At 41.6% G+C, this 20,491-nt stretch overlaps 2 non-coding genes and 1 pseudogene across 2 annotated transcripts; 2 read left to right on the plus strand and 1 right to left on the minus strand.

The window, feature by feature from the left end:
• The first annotated feature begins 4,129 nt into the window (after positions 1–4,129).
• LOC140283564 (U2 spliceosomal RNA) lies at positions 4,130–4,320 on the plus strand. Its single transcript, XR_011910158.1, has one exon. It is a non-coding gene; the product is annotated as a U2 spliceosomal RNA (small nuclear RNA).
• A 7,692-nt stretch (positions 4,321–12,012) lies between these two features.
• Positions 12,013–12,189, minus strand: LOC140283404 (U2 spliceosomal RNA; annotated as a pseudogene).
• A 4,987-nt stretch (positions 12,190–17,176) lies between these two features.
• LOC140283565 (U2 spliceosomal RNA) lies at positions 17,177–17,367 on the plus strand. The gene has a single exon (XR_011910159.1). It is a non-coding gene; the product is annotated as a U2 spliceosomal RNA (small nuclear RNA).
• The last annotated feature ends 3,124 nt before the right edge of the window (positions 17,368–20,491 follow it).

The following is a 20,491-nucleotide window of genomic DNA, read 5'->3' on the forward strand; positions in this document are numbered from 1 at the left end:
TGTGCTTGGTCGCAAAGCTGCTCATCTGTGGTAAACAGCTCTTCAGAAAGGCATTCTTCAATTGATTTCACTCATTTTATGTAATAATTTTGTGATTTCCTACAAAACTACACTTCTTCTCCCATCTGTCTGAGTATTTAATATTGTCTGGGTCCCGTTAAAACATGTATTTTTCCCATCTAATTCCTTGTTTGCTTTAAAACAAGTATTCCCCATTTTCTATCCCTTTCAGTAGCCAACCAGTTTGTATGGAGTACACTGGAGCAACTTGACTGATCAGTAAAACACTGCTTTTGTTGTCACCGCAAGGCTTCCCCCGTCGGTTGTTTCACTGAGACACTACTGAGTAACTACAACTCAACACAGTTTATACACATAACATTCATATACATACTAACAAACAAACAAACAATAATTTATCGCAATTTTCTCATCTCTGTTTGAACGTACACCCAGGTAAATATTCCTGTAGTCTTCTCATACCGACTATGGACCCATTCATTGTTTAACTTCACTGTTTTGCAAATCCTAATTGAATATTACACATTGACATTGAACTTTACTGGATAAGCAGGTCTTCATTGCATTCAGCAGCCTATATGTGAGCATTTATGTGTAAGCTGTTCTTCTTTGCATTTATCAGCAGCAAGCAATTCTTCACTGCACATGCATATGTAAATAGTAAAACAATTCCAATGTGTTAGCGAAACCTTCTATATCACAGTGGTTTCTAAGGTCTATTTTAAGTTCTTTGCCATCAGTGAGATGACATTGTTTACAAAGTGTGTCAAATTATCACTGAAGATCTTTTCAGGAATTTCAAATCTAGAAATGAGTTATTTTACGCGTGATTTTGCTACTGAGAGTGCATCTGCTTGTGCACATGGAAATATTTCAGACCATTTGGTAAAAACCTCTGTTGTCACTGAGCAGAATCGTTTCCCTTAACATTAATTTAGTTCAATGAAATCTACAAAATAATGAAATAATGAAATCCAAACAAATATGTTGAAAAAGATACACTGGCTTAGGGAATTATCTTCGTTTTGGTCTTAGATTGCCCTGTGGAATGTATTTTGCACATATTTGACCTGCTAGACAAAACTTTATTCATTTATTTATTCTAAAAAAATGTTTTTAATAATTAGTAAAACCATATGCTGTAAAAACCTGGTTCATTATTGCTTCCATCCCTCCCGTTGAGACATGACATGGTCCGTGGCTCAATACTGCAGCATATTTAAACAAATTCTTTGGCAGTATGGTTTTCCTTCCGGTCATTCATACGAGTCTATTGTAGATGGCAATTGAATAACATCTAATAATGCTAAAATATTTGTAGTTTATACATTTAGCTGTGGATGTCAACATACCTGTTTTTCCAATGCTGTGTTAACACATGTACAGTTGAGAAGGCATACTGACTGTCAGTGTAAACGTTAACAACCTTTTTGTTGTTTAATTTACAAGCTTCAGTTAAAGCTACCAATTCGACTGCTTGAACAGAGTAATTTTTTGGTAGTGGTTGTTTTAAGAAAACTTCAGTTTCTGTTACTACTGCAAATCCTGTAGCATTTGTGCCATCAGGGTTTTTTTCCTTGATCTGTTGAATAAATATAGTTATTTCTGCATTTTCATAACGTATATCAGTTAAGTCTGGCCTGGGTAAAACACTGATGGTTATTTCTGGCTTTCCATCTGTGGGGTAGGTAGCAGTGTGGATGGATTAAGTGTAGCACATCTCTCGACAACAAGGTGTGGCTGTGAAAGAAGAACTGTTATGTAGGAGAGATGTCTGGTAAAGATATTTTGTTAAGTAACCATATCACAGCCACTGCATGAGGTACCTTAAGTGTTAATGGGTGAAATAACACCATTATTGTTGATGCCTGCACTGCCAATGGCTTCTGGCCATTGATTCAAAAGTACGATCTCGTCCCTTTTTCCCCCTTTCAGTGGACACTGGCCCCTAATTACCGCAATTCAGCAGGGGGTCTTTCATTAGGAGTACTGTGCACGGTTTCAGCTCCGACCCTGGACAGCGGAAAAAACGTTGAGATCTGGTTTGAGGACCCAATTGTTGAGAAAAGTCTCTCAATGAGACTCAGAGTTGCTGGAGTCAGTTAATGCAAAGGTTTAATCTTGCAGCAAGTTCAAGAATGTGTGTGTGTATGGGTGTATGTGTGCGAACGTGTGTGAGTTTGTGTGTGTGAGAGTTTAAAGAACCTGTTATCCACAGGCAGGCCTTAACTAGTATGGCACGGGTCCAGCCTGTCTCATCTTTTTTGGAAGGTCCAGCGCTCGGCCGTAACCCTTCTGTCTGTTTGGACTCTCACATACATTCGGTTAATCATAGAAAAACGAGAACAAAACTTTTTAGCCCCTTAAATTCATAAAACAGACATGGTGCAGTTATTTCCATTCTAGAAAATAAGAGTAATCACCACCATTCCTATAAATTCTGGATATTCTAACAATCTGAATCTTTTTTAAATGTTCGATGAAGCCCTTTGCTGTTCTGTTTAGAGACTCAGCTGATCATAAACCAAGTTTTGCTCTTGAACCAAGCTTCTAAACTCTTCACCTTTTTCATTTCTCAGTTAGTATTCACTTTAAAACTGATTAAAAGAAAAATTAAATGAATGCCTATCAACAAATGTGGGATCTAAACTCTAGTGCTTCCTCTAAAATAATTTCCTTTCTCAATTCAGAAATGTGTGTGTGTAAGTCACAACACCCGTGACACCAAAACGGCTTTCTTTTCTATCTTTTCTCTACACTCTGCACTGTGAGCACACACAACAAATCAGAAAGGCTTTTTTCTCTCTTTTCTACATTATGGACTGTGGGGACACAAAACCGCTCTCTCTTTTTTTTTTTTTGATTGTGTGCCAGGGCGTTGTCTCACGTATTAGATTATGCTTAAGATACGAATGAGTTTATCAGTCACATCAGAATCCATACATACTGATCCTCCCGTAATAAAATGGTCGGATCTTATCAAACACACTTTGTTTCTTGTGACAAGTCAGCGAAACAGCGTATAAACGTCAAGACACTGAATCAAGTTTGCCACAAGAACTCATAAGTTTGGCAGTATTGCTCTGCCGTCAGCAATCATACACCCATTTTATTTTCATGAGACATGTGCAGGCACCTGTTCATCTACTGTTCTATCACTATGAATTAGTTTATCTATTATCAATAAGGATACTTCTACAACTACTATCAAAGTATGTCCGGACTTCTTATGTTGTCAGTTGCTATATATGAATAAGTGGGTTGCTACTGAAAAGCATTAAGCATGTCACACAGCCCAAACATATAACATTTCAGGACACACCACACAGTTAACAACCACAGTGAAGCGTGTCAAAGCCCAAACATGTAACATTCAACAGGACACTTACACAACACATTCAAATCAAACAGTCAGACAACATACAAGAACCTATACCCCAGCCGGCATTGCTCCCTGCCTATTTTCCTACAACTCACTATGTGTGCGCACACCTTTATTCACAAACTCTTCAACTTATACTCTTTTACCGAAGCTGCTACAGCTCGATTGGCCAAATACCCTTAGATTCTATTTCGGTGAATTTGACATCTGCCTTGCATGTAACAGATTAGCGGTTTAGCAGTTTTAATTTAGTTTGAGTGAAGGAATTCATTTTATAGAAAAATCCGAAATCGTGAAGAACTCATGGAAGTAAGCTTATTCTCGGATTCCTGAATCTTTAGATTTGCTCTTTGTTTTACTGCAAAGTACAACGTTGAGCAGCACTAATGAGTTGTTTCTATTTTTGGCAGGCTTTACCTTTGCGGATGAAGCCCTTTCTGTCTGTGCAAAATAAATCTTGTTACTGTGCAGAGTGACTTCTCTGAGTAGAGTCGCCTTACTTGTTGCGACTGTGCCAATGTTCGAAGCTGGAGTGCAAAGTTGTTGCTTGAATGGTGCTCGCTGGAGCGTGCGGTAGTGTAAAGTTATACCATTTAAAAGGGCTGAAGAGTGCTCAGTGCAGCGGGTGGGCCGAGGTGCAAAGTGACAATATGGCCATAAAAAGAACACCGCTACAAGTGCGCATTGTGCCAGGAAGGGCCCTCGGACGTGAACCAGTGGACAGTTATCGCTTCTCGGCCTTTTGGCTAAGATCAAGTGTAGTATCTGTTCTTATCAGTTTAATGTCTGATGTGTCCTCTATGCGAGGACTACATATTAAATGGATTTGTATCAATAGGAGTTGAAAAAGGAGCTTGCTCCGTTCACTCCAAGCATCGACCCGGTACTGTAGTGCCCCTGGGAACGGTGCGCTCTCCTCTGCTCTTGTGAAAAAGCAAACAGCGGTGCAGGATGGAAGTTTCAGGGAGCCCAAGATGAAACTTTCTTTTAGTCTGCTGAGAAAAGAGAGTGAATGCGAAGTAGACTTTAACACGGCTCTGGGAGCGAGCCGAGTGCGGGCTAACCAGGAGAATTGCTTGAAAGAAACGCGACACCGAATGAGCGGTCAGAACAAAGCCTCAATACGGTGTTCCTGTGGTGTTTTTATAAAATGCGGTGAAAAAAAAGGTGTGAATGCCCCATAGAAAACTAAAAGGTGGAGCGGAAGTGTTCGGCTGCAAGAAGGTGTGAATGTCCGACTATATTTGGTGAAAAGCAGGTGAAGCAAGGTCTGAATGCCCAACCTTACATCATCAAAAGCGAGATCAGAGGTTTTTGGCTGCAAGAAGGCCATAGTTTGCCAAAAGTGGGTAAGGTGCGAATGACCGACTAAATATCAACAAAAGTGGGGGCGGAGGTCTTCGGATGCAAGTGGGTGTGAATATCCCACCATAGAAGTATGGTGGAGAGGAAGCTGTGAATGGCCGACCATAGTTTGCAAAAAGCGGGTGAGAAAAGGTGCAAATGTCCAACGATACATGATCAAAACAGGGAGCGGAGGTGTTTGGCTGCGACAAGGTGTGAATGTCCACCCATAATTAATGAAAAGCGGGCAACAAGTAGGTTCGAATGCCCAACCATACATCATCAAAAGCAGGAGTAGATGTGTTCGGCTACAAGAAGGTTTGAATGTCCGAGCATAGTTTGTAAAAAGCTGGTAAGAAAAGGTTCGAATGCCTGAACATACATCATCAAAAGCAGGACTGGATGTGTTCGGCTACAAGAAGGTTTGAATGTCCGACCATAGTTGGTAAAAAGTGGGTATGAAAAGGTTCGAATGCCCAAGTTCGGCTGAAAAAAACTGTGTTCGGCTGCAAAAAGGTGTGAATGTTTGACTAAAGTTTGTAAGACAAGGTTCGAATGCCTGACAATGTATGATCAAAAGCGGGAGCGGAGGTGTTCAGCTGCAAGAAGGTCTAAATGTCCATAATTAATTGCTAGAAAACATGAAAGAAAATTTTCGAAAATCAATCTGCACATGATCATAAGTGGGAGAGGAGGTGTTCAGCTGCAAGAAGGTGTGAATGTCCTACCATAATTGCTGAAAAATGTGTTAGAAACGGTAAGAATGCCGGACCATACATCATCAAAAGCTAGAGAGGTGGTGTTCGGCTGCAAGTAGGTGTGAATGTCTGACTAAAGTTCAAATATATTAACAAAAGCGGGAAGAGAGGTCTTCGGATGAGTGGTTGAGAATTTCCAACCATAATCTATAAAATGCGGTGAAAAAAAAGGTGTGATAGAAACCTAAAAGGTGGAGCGGAAGTGTTCGGCTGCAAGAAGGTGTGAATGTCCGTCTATAGTTGGTGAAAAGCAGGAAAAGCAAGGTCTGAATGCCCAATCTTACATCATCAAAAGCGAGATCAGAGGTGTTTGGCGGCAAGAAAACGGGTAAGGTGTGAACGACCGACTAAATATCAACAAAAGTGGGGGCGGAGGTCTTCGGATGCAAGTGGGTGTGAATATCCCACCATACAAGTATGGTGGAGAGGAAGCTGTGAATGTCCGACCATGGTTTGTAAAACGCGGGTAAGAAAAGCCTCGAAAGCCCGACTATACACCATCAAAAGCGGGAGCAGAGGTGTTCAGCTGCAAGAAGGTCTGAATGTCCACCAATAATTACTGAAAAATGGGTAAGAAGAGGTGTGAATGCCCAACTATACATCATCAAAAGCAGAAGTGGATGTGTTCGGCCACAAGAAGGTTTGAATGTCCGACCATAGTTTGTAAAAGGCGGGTAAGAAAAGGTTTGAATGCCCGAACATACACAATCAAAAGAGGGAGCGGAGGTGTTTCGCTGCAAGAAGGTGTGAATGTCCGAGCATAGTTTGTAAAAAGCGGGTAAGAAAAGGTTCGAATGCCCGAACATACACCATCAAAAGAGGGAGCGGAGGTGTTCCGCTGTAAGAAGCTGTGAATGTCCAACCATAGTTGGTAAAAAGCGGGTAAGAAAAGGTTAAAATACCCGACTCTACACAATCAATAGCGGGAGCGGAGTTGTTCGGCTAAAAGAAGGTGTGAAAGTCCGACCATGGTTTGTAAAAAGCGGGTAAGAAAAGGTTCGAATGCAAAAATATACACCATCAAAAGCGGAAGCCGAGGTGTTCGGCTGCAAGTAGGTCTGAATGTCCACCCATAATTAATGAAAAGCGGGCAACAAGTAGGTTCGAATGCCCAACCATACATCAACAAAAGCAGGAGTGGATGTGTTTGGCTACAAGAAGGTTTGAATGTCCGAGCATAGTTTGTAAAAAGCGGGTAAGAAAAGGTGCGAATGCCCGACAATGTATGATCAAAAGAGGGAGTGGAGGTTTTCGGCTACAAGAAGGTTTGAATGTCCAACCATAGTTTGTAAAAAGCGGGTAAGAAAAGGTGCGAATGCCCGAAAATACACCATCAAAAGAGGGAGCGGAGGTGTTCCGCTGTAAGATGGTGCGAATGTCCGACCATAGTTGGTAAAAAGCGGGTAAGAAAAGGTTCGAATGCCCGAATATATACCATCATAAGCGGAAGCGGAGGTGTTCGGCTGCAAGAAGGTGTGAACGTCCGACCAAAGTTTGTAAAAAGCAGTTAAGAAAAGGTTCGAATATCCAACCAAACATAATCAAAAGTGGAAGCAGAGCTGTTCGACTGCAAGTAGGTGTGAATTTCCACCCATAATTCCTGAAAAATGGGTAAGAAAAGGTGCGAATGCCCAACCATACATCATCAAAAGAAGAAGTGGATGTGTTCTGCTACAAGAAGGTTTGAATGTCCGACCATAGCTTGTAAAAAGTGGGTAAGAAAAAGTTCGAATGCTCGAACATACACCATCAAAATTGGGAGCGGAGGTGTTCCGCTGTAAGACGGTGTGAATGTCCGACCATAATTGGTAAAAAGCGGGTAAGAAAAGGTTAAAATACCCGACTCTACACAATCAATAGCGGGAGCGGAGTTGTTCGGCTACAAGAAGGTGTGAAAGTCCGACCATGGTTTGTAAAACGCGGGTAAGACAAGGTGCGAATGCCCGACAATGTATGATCAAAAGAGGGAGCGGAGGTGTTCGGCTGCAAGGTCTGAATTTCCAACCAATAATTACTGAAAAATGGGTAATAAAAGGTGTGAATGCCCAACTATACATCATAAAAAGCAGAAGTGGATGTGTTCGGCCACAAGAAGGTTTGAATGTCCGACCATAGTTTGTAAAAAGCGGGTAAGAAAAGGTTCGAATGCCCGAACATACACAATCAAAAGAGGGAGCGGAGGGGTTTCGCTGCAAGAAGGTGTGAACGTCCGAGCATAGTTTGTAAAAAGTGGGTAAGAAAAGGTTCGAATGCCAAAATATACACCATCAAAAACGGAAGCCGAGGTGTTCGGCTGCAAGTAGGTGTGAATGTCAGATCATAATTTGCAAAAAGCTGATGAGAAAGGTGTGAATGACCGACAATAATTACTGAAAAATGTGTTAGAAAAGGTAAGAATGCCGGACTATTCATCATCAAAAGCAGAGAAGAGGTGTTCGGATGCAAGAAGCTGTGAATGTCCAGCCATAATTACTCAAAAACGGGTAAGAAAAGGTAGTATTGCCAGACCATAAATGATCAAAACAGGGAGCGGAGGTGTTCCGCTGTAAGAAGGTGTGAATGTCCGACCATAATTGGTAAAAAGCGGGTAAGAAAAGGTTAAAATACCCGACTGTACACAATCAATAGCGGGAGCGGAGTTGTTTGGCTACTAAAAGGTGTGAAAGTCCGACCATACATCCTCAAAAGCAGAACTGGATGTGTTCGGCTACAAGAAGGTTTGAATGTCCGACCATAGTTTGTAAAAAGCGGGTAAGAAAAGGTTCGAATGCCCAAACATACACCATCAAAAGAGGGAGTGGAGGTGTTCCGCCATAAGAAGGTGTGAATGTCCGACCGTAGTTGGTAAAAAGTTGGTAAGAAAAGGTTAAAATACCCGACTGCACACAATCAATAGCGGGAGCGAATGTGTTCGGCTACAAGAAGGTGTGAAAGTCCGACCATGTTTTGTAAAAAGCGGGTAAGAAAAGGTGCGAATGCCCGACAATGTATGATCAAAAGAGGGAGCGGAGGTTTTCGGCTAAAAGAAGGTCTGAATGTCCAACCATAATTTGTAAAAACCGGGGAAGAAAAGGCTTGAAAGCCCGACTATACACCATCAAAAGCGGGAGCAGAGGGGTTCAGCTGCAAGAAGGTCTGAATGTCCATCAATAATTGCTAGAAAACATGAAAGAAAATTTTCGAATATCAAACCGCACATGATCGTAAGTGGGAGCGGAGGTGTTTAGCTGCAAGAAGGTGTGAATGTCCACCCATAATTCCTCAAAAATGGGTAAAAAAAAAGGTGCGAATGCCCAACCATACATCATCAAAAGCAGGTGTGAATGTCAGATCATAATTTGCAAAAACCTGATGAGAAATGGTGAGAATGCCCGACTATACACCATCAAATGCGGGAGCGGAGGTGTTCGGCTGTGAGTAGGTGTGAATGTCCGACCAAACTTGCTGAAAAATATGACAAAGCAGTTTTCACTTGGTTTGAGTGAAGGATTTAATTTTTATCAAAATCCGAAATTGTGTAGAACTCGTGGAAATAAGTTTATTCTCGGATTCCTAAAGGTTTAGTGTTGTTCTTTGGTATACTGCAAAGTAATACTTTTTATTTTGTTGAAACCGATTCAGACATGGATAAATATCAAGGACAAAGCAGTTTTAACTTGGTTTGAGTGAAGGAATTCATTTTATATCAAAATCCGAAATTGTGTAGAACTCGTGGAAATAAGTTTATTCTCGGATTCCTAAAGGTTTAGTGTTGTTCTTTAGTATACTGCAAAGTAATACTTTCTATTTTGTGTAAACCGATTAAGTTAAAACTGCTTCGGGATTTCGAGCCTTTTCTTCAACGGTGTTTACAAATTATGGTTGGAAATTCAGACCTTGCAGCCGAAACACTCCGCTCCCTCTTTTGATCATACATTGTCGGGCATTCGCACCTTGTCTTACCCGCTTTTTACAAACCATGGTCGGACTTTCACACCTTCTTGTAGCCGAACAACTCCGCTCCCGCTATTGATTGTGTACAGTCCGGTTTTTTAACCTTTTCTTACCCGCTTTTTACCAACTATGGTCGGACATTCGCAGCATCTTACAGCGAAACACCTCCGCTCCCTCTTTTGATGGTGTATGTTCGGGCATTCGAACTTTTTCTTACCCACTTTTTACAAACTATGGTCGGACATTCAAACCTTCTTGTAGCAGAACACATCCACTTCTTCTTTTGATGATGTATGGTTGGGCATTCGCACCTTTTCTTACCCATTTTTCAGGAATTATGGGTGGATATTCACACCTACTTGCAGTCGAACAGCTCTGTACCCACTTTTGATTATGTTTGGTTGGATATTCGAACCTTTTCTTAACTGCTTTTTACAAACTTTGGTCGGACGTTCACACCTTCTTGCAGCCGAACACCTCCGCTTCCGCTTTTGATGGTATATATTCGGGCATTCGAACCTTTTCTTACCCACTTTTTACCAACTATGGTCGGACATTCACACCGTCTTTCAAGTGTAACACCTCCGCTCCCTCTTTTGATGGTGTATGTTCGGGCATTCGCACCTTTTCTTACCCGCTTTTTACAAACTATGGTCGTACATTCAAACCTTGTAGCCGAAAACCTCCACTCCCTCTTTTGATCATACTTTGTCGGGCATTCGCACCTTTTCTTACCCGCTTTTTACAAACTATGCTCGGACATTCAAACCTTCTTGTAGCCAAACACATCCACTCCTGCTTTTGTTGATGTATGGTTGGGCATTCGAACCTACTTGTTGCCCGCTTTTCATTAATTATGGGTGGACATTCACACCTTGTCACAGCCAAACACCTCCGCTCCCTGTTTTGATCATGTATGGTTGGACATTCGCACCTTTTCTCACCCGCTTTTTGCAAACTATGGTCGGCCATTCACAGCTTCCTCTCCACCATACTTGTATGGTGGGATATTCACACCCACTTGCATCCGAAGATCTCCGCCCCCAATTTTGTTGATATTTAGTCGGTCATTCACACCTTACCCGTTTTCTTGCCGCCAAACACCTCTGATCTCGCTTTTGATGATGTAAGATTGGGCATTCAGACCTTGCTTTTCCTGCTTTTCACCAACTATAGATGGACATTCACACCTTCTTGCAGCCGAACACTTCCGCTCCACCTTTTAGGTTTCTATCACACCTTTTTTTTCACCGCATTTTATAGATTATGGTTGGAAATTCTCAACCACTCATCCGAAGACCTCTCCTCCCGCTTTTGTTAATATATTTGAACTTTAGTCAGACATTCACACCTACTTGTAGCCGAACACCACCTCTCTAGCTTTTGATGAGGTATGGTCCGGGATTCTTACCGTTTCTAACACATTTTTCAGCAATTATGGTAGGATATTCACACCTTCTTGCAGCTGAACACCTCCTCTCCCACTTATGATCATGTGCGGATTGATTTTCAAAATTTTCTTTCATGTTTTCTAGCAATTAATTATGGACATTTAGACCTTCTTGCAGCTGAACACCTCCGCTCCCGCTTTTGACCATACATTGTCAGGCATTCGCACCTTGTCTTACCCGCTTTTTACAAACTTTAGTCGAACATTCACACCTTTTTGCAGCCGAACACAGTTTTTTGCAGCCGAATTTGGGCATTCGCACCTTTTCATACCCACTTTTTACCAACTATGGTCGGACATTCACACCGTCTTACAGCGGAACACCTCCGCTCCCTCTTTTGATGGTGTATGTTCGGGCATTCGAACCTTTTCTTACCCGCTTTTTACAAACTATGCTCGGACATTCAAACCTTCTTGTAGCCGAACACATCCACTCCTGCTTTTGATGATGTATGGTATGGCATTCGAACCTACTTGTTGCCCGCTTTTCATTAATTATGGGTGGACATTCACACCTTGTCGCAGCCAAACACCCTGTTTCGATCATGTATGGTTGGACATTCGCACCTTTTCTCACCCGCTTTTTGCAAACTATGGTCGGCCATTCACAGCTTCCTCTCCACCATACTTGTATGGTGGGATATTCACACCCACTTGCATCCGAAGATCTCCGCCCCCACTTTTGTTGATATTTAGTCGGTCATTCACACCTTACCCGCTTTTGGCAAACTATGGCCTTCTTGCAGCCAAAAACCTCTGATCTCGCTTTTGATGATGTAAGGTTGGGCATTCAGACCTTGCTTCACCTGCTTTTCACCAAATATAGTCGGACATTCACACCTTCTTGCAGCCGAACACTTCCGCTCCACCTTTTAGTTTTCTATGGGGCATTCACACCTTTATTTTCACCGCATTTTATAAAAACACCACAGGAACACCGTATTGAGGCTTTGTTCTGACCGCTCATTCGGTGTCGCGTTTCTTTCAAGCATTTCTCCTGGTTAGCCCGCACTCGGCTCGCTCCCAGAGCCGTGTTAAAGTCTACTTCGCATTCACTCTCTTTTCTCAGCAGACTAAAAGAAACTTCCATCCTGCACCGCTGTTAGCTTTTTCACAAGAGCAGAGGAGAGCGCACCGTTCCCAGCGGCACTGCAGTACCGGGTCGATGCTTGGAGTGAACGGAGCAAGCTCCTTTTTCAACTCCTATTGATAAAAATCCATTTAATATGTAGTCCTTGCATAGACATATCACATATTAAACTGATAAGTACAGATGGATTATGTGCAATTAGTAAAGAGAGTAGAGGACGATCTCTCTCGTTGGAAGTCCTTACCTATATCACTTATGGGGAGAGTTACAACCATTAAAATGATGATACTACCAAAAGTTAACTATTTGTTCTCAATGATCCCCATAAAAAACTATCTGCTACTTGGTTTAAGTCACTAGATTCATGCATCTCCAAATTTCTGTGGAAAAACAAACCACCACGTATTAGTTTAAAAACCCTACAGAAGACCAAGGACAGTGGTGGATTAGATTTACCTCATTTTCAGCACTATTCCTTAGCCAATAGGTTACAATATATATCAAAATGGTTTAAACCTTGTTGTTGTCACAGTTCCCAGAGACGTTGTAATCGTTGAGGATTCTATATTCACCCCCTCATTAGAGGCACGTGTTGCAGATTGATGACACTGAATCTTCTTCTCTGTTCATTGCTGGCATCATTCCCAGCATCGTAAGTGTTCGTGGCATTGTTAGCCTCTTCTTCTGGATCTTGATATCGAGCATCCTTTTGTATTTCTGGTTTGTAAGTCCTCTCTCTTCGTTCACCGGAGTCTTCGTCTCTTTGTCCTTGAGTTTGGTGATTTTTTCTTCTTTTGATGCCTTGACACAGTGTGACAGGTGATACCACATGGGAGATCCTTTAACTTGGACTGCTGTCCCTGTGCTGCGAAATGGCTGTGCTGCTCAAATGGTCTCTCCTTCATCATATACACAGTTATTTATACATCACCTTCCACCATGAAGCGTTGTCCCTTTTTGTTTCTCTCTTTGTTCTTAAAATGCTGTTATAAATGTCTAAACCAATCCATTAAACTAGATCATTTTGGCAGTAAAGCGATCTACAATGTGCTTGGTCGCAAAGCTGCTCATCTGTGGTAAACAGCTCTCCAGAAAGGCATTCTTCAATTGATTTCACTCATTTTATGTAATAATTTTGTGATTTCCTACAAAACTACACTTCTTCTCCCATCTGTCTGAGTATTTAATATTGTCTGGGTCCCGTTAAAACATGTATTTTTCCCATCTAATTCCTTGTTTGCTTTAAAACAAGTATTCCCCATTTTCTATCCCTTCAGTAGCCAACCAGTTTGTATGGAGTACAGTGGAGCAACTTGACTGATCAGTAAAACACTGCTTTTGTTGTCACCGCAAGGCTTCCCCCGTCGGTTGTTTCACTGAGACACTACTGAGTAACTACAACTCAACACAGTTTATACACATAACATTCATATACATACTAACAAACAAACAAACAATAATTTATCGCAATTTTCTCATCTCTGTTTGAACGTACACCCAGGTAAATATTCCTGTAGTCTTCTCATACCGACTATGGACCCATTCATTGTTTAACTTCACTGTTTTGCAAATCCTAATTGGATATTACACATTGACATTGAACTTTACTGGATAAGCAGGTCTTCATTGCATTCAGCAGCCTATATGTGAGCATTTATGTGTAAGCTGTTCTTCTTTGCATTTATCAGCAGCAAGCAATTCTTCACTGCACATGCATATGTAAATAGTAAAACAATTCCAATGTGTTAGCGAAACCTTCTATATCACAGTGGTTTCTAAGGTCTATTTTAAGTTCTTTGCCATCAGTGAGATGACATTGTTTACAAAGTGTGTCAAATTATCACTGAAGATCTTTTCAGGAATTTCAAATCTAGAAATGAGTTATTTTACGCGTGATTTTGCTACTGAGAGTGCATCTGCTTGTGCACATGGAAATATTTCAGACCATTTGGTAAAAACCTCTGTTGTCACTGAGCAGAATCGTTTCCCTTAACATTAATTTAGTTCAATGAAATCTACAAAATAATGAAATAATGAAATCCAAACAAATATGTTGAAAAAGATACACTGGCTTAGGGAATTATCTTCGTTTTGGTCTTAGATTGCCCTGTGGAATGTATTTTGCACATATTTGACCTGCTAGACAAAACTTTATTCATTTATTTATTCTAAAAAAATGTTTTTAATAATTAGTAAAACCATATGCTGTAAAAACCTGGTTCATTATTGCTTCCATCCCTCCTGTTGAGACATGACATGGTCCGTGGCTCAATACTGCAGCATATTTAAACAAATTCTTTGGCAGTATGGTTTTCCTTCCGGTCATTCATACGAGTCTATTGTAGATGGCAATTGAATAACATCTAATAATGCTAAAATATTTGTAGTTTATACATTTAGCTGTGGATGTCAACATACCTGTTTTTCCAATGCTGTGTTAACACATGTACAGTTGAGAAGGCATACTGACTGTCAGTGTAAACGTTAACAACCTTTTTGTTATTTAATTTACAAGCTTCAGTTAAAGCTACCAATTCGACTGCTTGAACAGAGTAATTTTTTGGTAGTGGTTGTTTTAAGAAAACTTCAGTTTCTGTTACTACTGCAAATCCTGTAGCATTTGTGCCATCAGGGTTTTTTTCCTTGATCTGTTGAATAAATATAGTTATTTCTGCATTTTCATAATGTATATCAGTTAAGTCTGGCCTGGGTAAAACACTGATGGTTATTTCTGACATGCAATCATGAGGCTTTCCATCTGTGGGGTAGGTAGCAGTGTGGATGGATTAAGTGTAGCACATCTCTCGACAACAAGGTGTGGCTGTGAAAGAAGAACTGTTATGTAGGAGAGATGTCTGGTAAAGATATTTTGTTAAGTAACCATATCACAGCCACTGCATGAGGTACCTTAAGTGTTAATGGGTGAAATAACACCATTATTGTTGATGCCTGCACTGCCAATGGCTTCTGGCCATTGATTCAAAAGTACGATCTCGTCCCTTTTTCCTCTTTCAGTGGACACTGGCCCCTAATTACCGCAATTCAGCAGGGGGTCTTTCATTAGGAGTACTGGACTCCCCCGTGCACGGTTTCAGCTCCGACCCTGGACAGCGGAAAAAACGTTGAGATCTGGTTTGAGGACCCAATTGTTGAGAAAAGTCTCTCAATGAGACTCAGAGTTGCTGGAGTCAGTTAATGCAAAGGTTTAATCTTGCAGCAAGTTCAAGAATGTGTGTGTGTATGGGTGTATGTGTGCGAACGTGTGTGAGTTTGTGTGTGTGAGAGTTTAAAGAACCTGTAATCCACAGGCAGGCCTTAACTAGTATGGCACGGGTCCAGCCTGTCTCATCTTTTTTGGAAGGTCCAGCGCTCGGCCGTAACCCTTCTGTCTGTTTGGACTCTCACATACATTCGGTTAATCATAGAAAAACGAGAACAAAACTTTTTAGCCCCTTAAATTCATAAAACAGACATGGTGCAGTTATTTCCATTCTAGAAAATAAGAGTAATCACCACCATTCCTATAAATTCTGGATATTCTAACAATCTGAATCTTTTTTAAATGTTCGATGAAGCCCTTTGCTGTTCTGTTTAGAGACTCAGCTGATCATAAACCAAGTTTTGCTCTTGAACCAAGCTTCTAAACTCTTCACCTTTTTCATTTCTCAGTTAGTATTCACTTTAAAACTGATTAAAAGAAAAATTAAATGAATGCCTATCAACAAATGTGGGATCTAAACTCTAGTGCTTCCTCTAAAATAATTTCCTTTCTCAATTCAGAAATGTGTGTGTGTAAGTCACAACACCCGTGACACCAAAACGGCTTTCTTTTCTCTCTTTTCTCTACACTCTGCACTGTGAGCACACACACCAAATCAGAAAGGCTTTTTTCTCTCTTTTCTACATTATGGACTGTGGGGACACAAAACCGCTCTCTCTTTTTTTTTTTTTGATTGTGTGCCAGGGCGTTGTCTCACGTATTAGATTATGCTTAAGATACGAATGAGTTTATCAGTCACATCAGAATCCATACATACTGATCCTCCCGTAATAAAATGGTCGGATCTTATCAAACACACTTTGTTTCTTGTGACAAGTCAGCGAAACAGCGTATACACGTCAAGACACTGAATCAAGTTTGCCACAAGAACTCATAAGTTTGGCAGTATTGCTCTGCCGTCAGCAATCATACACCCATTTTATTTTCATGAGACATGTGCAGGCACCTGTTCATCTACTGTTCTATCACTTTGAATTAGTTTATCTATTATCAATAAGGATACTTCTACAACTACTATCAAAGTATGTCCGGACTTCTTATGTTGTCAGTTGCTATATATGAATAAGTGGGTTGCTACTGAAAAGCATTAAGCATGTCACATAGCCCAAACATATAACATTTCAGGACACACCACACAGTTAACAACCACAGTGAAGCGTGTCAAAGCCCAAACATGTAACATTCAACAGGACACTTACACAACACATTCAAATCAAACAGTCAGACAACATACAAGAACCTATACCCCAGCCGGCATTGCTCCCTGCCTATTTTCCTACAACTCACTATGTGTGCGCACACCTTTATTCACAAACTCTTCAACTTATACTCTTTTACCGAAGCTGCTACAGCTCGATTGGCCAAATACCCTTAGATCCTATTTCGGTGAATTTGACATCTGCCTTGCATGTAACAGATTAGCGGTTTAGCAGTTTTAATTTAGTTTGAGTGAAGGAATTCATTTTATAGCAAAATCCGAAATCGTGAAGAACTCATGGAAGTAAGCTTATTCTCGGATTCCTGAATCTTTAGATTTGCTCTTTCTTTTACTGCAAAGTACAACGTTGAGCAGCACTAATGAGTTGTTTCTATTTTTGGCAGGCTTTACCTTTGCGGATGAAGCCCTTTCTGTCTGTGCAAAAGAAATCTTGTTACTGTGCAGAGTGACTTCTCTGAGTAGAGTCGCCTTACTTGTTGCGACTGTGCCAATGTTCAAAGCTGGAGTGCAAAGTTGTTGCTTGAATGGTGCTCGCTGGAGCGTGCGGTAGTGTAAAGTTATACCATTTAAAAGGGCTGAAGAGTGCTCAGTGCAGCGGGTGGGCCGAGGTGCAAAGTGACACTATGGCCATAAAAAGAACACCGCTACAAGTGCGCATTGTGCCAGGAAGGGCCCTCGGACGTGAACCAGTGGACAGTTATCGCTTCTCGGCCTTTTGGCTAAGATCAAGTGTAGTATCTGTTCTTATCAGTTTAATGTCTGATGTGTCCTCTATGCGAGGACTACATATTAAATGGATTTGTATCAATAGGAGTTGAAAAAGGAGCTTGCTCCGTTCACTCCAAGCATCGACCCGGTACTGTAGTGCCCCTGGGAACGGTGCGCTCTCCTCTGCTCTTGTGAAAAAGCAAACAGCGGTGCAGGATGGAGGTTTCAGGGAGCCCAAGATGAAACTTTCTTTTAGTCTGCTGAGAAAAGAGAGTGAATGCGAAGTAGACTTTAACACGGCTCTGGGAGCGAGCCGAGTGCGGGCTAACCAGGAGAATTGCTTGAAAGAAACGCGACACCGAATGAGCGGTCAGAACAAAGCCTCAATACGGTGTTCCTGTGGTGTTTTTATAAAATGCGGTGAAAAAAAAGGTGTGAATGCCCCATAGAAAACTAAAAGGTGGAGCGGAAGTGTTCGGCTGCAAGAAGGTGTGAATGTCCGACTATATTTGGTGAAAAGCAGGTGAAGCAAGGTCTGAATGCCCAACCTTACATCATCAAAAGCGAGATCAGAGGTTTTTGGCTGCAAGAAGGCCATAATTTGCCAAAAGTGGGTAAGGTGCGAATGACCGACTAAATATCAACAAAAGTGGGGGCGGAGGTCTTCGGATGCAAGTGGGTGTGAATATCCCACCATACAAGTATGGTGGAGAGGAAGCTGTGAATGGCCGACCATAGTTTGCAAAAAGCGGGTGAGAAAAGGTGCGAATGTCCAACCATACATGATCAAAACAGGGAGCGGAGGTGTTTGGCTGCGACAAGGTGTGAATGTCCACCCATAATTAATGAAAAGCGGGCAACAAGTAGGTTCGAATGCCCAACCATACATCATCAAAAGCAGGAGTGGATGTGTTCGGCTACAAGAAGGTTTGAATGTCCGAGCATAGTTTGTAAAAAGCTGGTAAGAAAAGGTTCGAATGCCTGAACATACATCATCAAAAGCAGGACTGGATGTGTTTGGCTACAAGAAGGTTTGAATGTCCGACCATAGTTGGTAAAAAGTGGGTATGAAAAGGTTCGAATGCCCAAGTTCGGCTGAAAAAAACTGTGTTCGGCTGCAAAAAGGTGTGAATGTTTGACTAAAGTTTGTAAGACAAGGTTCGAATGCCTGACAATGTATGATCAAAAGCGGGAGCGGAGGTGTTCAGCTGCAAGAAGGTCTAAATGTCCATCATTAATTGCTAGAAAACATGAAAGAAAATTTTCGAAAATCAATCTGCACATGATCATAAGTGGGAGAGGAGGTGTTCAGCTGCAAGAAGGTGTGAATGTCCTACCATAGTTGCTGAAAAATGTGTTAGAAACGGTAAGAATGCCGGACCATACATCATCAAAAGCTAGAGAGGTGGTGTTCGGCTGCAAGTAGGTGTGAATGTCTGACTAAAGTTCAAATATATTAACAAAAGCGGGAGGAGAGGTCTTCGGATGACTGGTTGAGAATTTCCAACCATAATCTATAAAATGCGGTGAAAAAAAAGGTGTGATAGAAACCTAAAAGGTGGAGCGGAAGTGTTCGGCTGCAAGAAGGTGTGAATGTCCGTCTATAGTTGGTGAAAAGCAGGAAAAGCAAGGTCTGAATGCCGAATCTTACATCATCAAAAGCGAGATCAGAGGTGTTTGGCTGCAAGAAAACGGGTAAGGTGTGAACGACCGACTAAATATCAACAAAAGTGGGGGCGGAGGTCTTCGGATGCAAGTGGGTGTGAATATCCCACCATACAAGTATGGTGGAGAGGAAGCTGTGAATGTCCGACCATGGTTTGTAAAACGGGTAAGACAAGGTGCGAATGTCCGACAATGTATGATCAAAAGAGGGAGCGGAGGTGTTTGGCTGCAAGGTCTGAATTTCCAACCATAATTTGTAAACACCGTTGAAGAAAAGCCTCGAAAGCCCGACTATACACCATCAAAAGCGGGAGCAGAGGTGTTCAGCTGCAAGAAGGTCTGAATGTCCACCAATAACTACTGAAAAATGGGTAGGAAGAGGTGTGAATGCCCAACTATACATCATCAAAAGCAGAAGTGGATGTGTTCGGCCACAAGAAGGTTTGAATGTCCGACCATAGTTTGTAAAAGGCGGGTAAGAAAAGGTTTGAATGCCCGAACATACACAATCAAAAGAGGGAGCGGAGGTGTTTCGCTGCAAGAAGGTGTGAATGTCCGAGCATAGTTTGTAAAAAGCGGGTAAGAAAAGGTTCTAATGCCCGAACATACACCATCAAAAGAGGGAGCGGAGGTGTTCCGCTGTAAGAAGGTGTGAATGTCCAACCATAGTTGGTAAAAAGCGGGTAAGAAAAGGTTAAAATACCCGACTCTACACAATCAATAGCGGGAGCGGAGTTGTTCGGCTAAAAGAAGGTGTGAAAGTCCGACCATGGTTTGTAAAAAGCGGGTAAGAAAAGGTTCGAATGCAAAAATATACACCATCAAAAGCGGAAGCCGAGGTGTTCGGCTGCAAGTAGGTCTGAATGTCCACCCATAATTAATGAAAAGCGGGCAACAAGTAGGTTCGAATGCCCAACCATACATCAACAAAAGCAGGAGTGGATGTGTTTGGCTACAAGAAGGTTTGAATGTCCGAGCATAGTTTGTAAAAAGCGGGTAAGAAAAGGTGCGAATGCCCGACAATGTATGATCAAAAGAGGGAGTGGAGGTTTTCGGCTACAAGAAGGTTTGAATGTCCAACCATAGTTTGTAAAAAGCGGGTAAGAAAAGGTGCGAATGCCCGAAAATACACCATCAAAAGAGGGAGCGGAGGTGTTCCGCTGTAAGATGGTGCGAATGTCCGACCATAGTTGGTAAAAAGCGGGTAAGAAAAGGTTCGAATGCCCGAATATATACCATCATAAGCGGAAGCGGAGGTGTTCGGCTGCAAGAAGGTGTGAACGTCCGACCAAAGTTTGTAAAAAGCAGTTAAGAAAAGGTTCGAAAATCCAACCAAACATAATCAAAAGTGGGAGCAGAGCTGTTCGACTGCAAGTAGGTGTGAATTTCCACCCATAATTCCTGAAAAATGGGTAAGAAAAGGTGCGAATGCCCAACCATACATCATCAAAAGAAGAAGTGGATGTGTTCTGCTACAAGAAGGTTTGAATGTCCGACCATAGCTTGTAAAAAGTGGGTAAGAAAAAGTTCGAATGCTCGAACATACACCATCAAAATTGGGAGCGGAGGTGTTCCGCTGTAAGACGGTGTGAATGTCCGACCATAATTGGTAAAAAGCGGGTAAGAAAAGGTTAGAATACC

Source organism: Leuresthes tenuis, unplaced genomic scaffold, assembly GCF_036924035.1.
Source record: "Leuresthes tenuis unplaced genomic scaffold, fLeuTen1.0.hap1 SCAF_23, whole genome shotgun sequence".
Classification (NCBI taxonomy): Eukaryota; Metazoa; Chordata; class Actinopteri; order Atheriniformes; family Atherinopsidae; genus Leuresthes; species Leuresthes tenuis.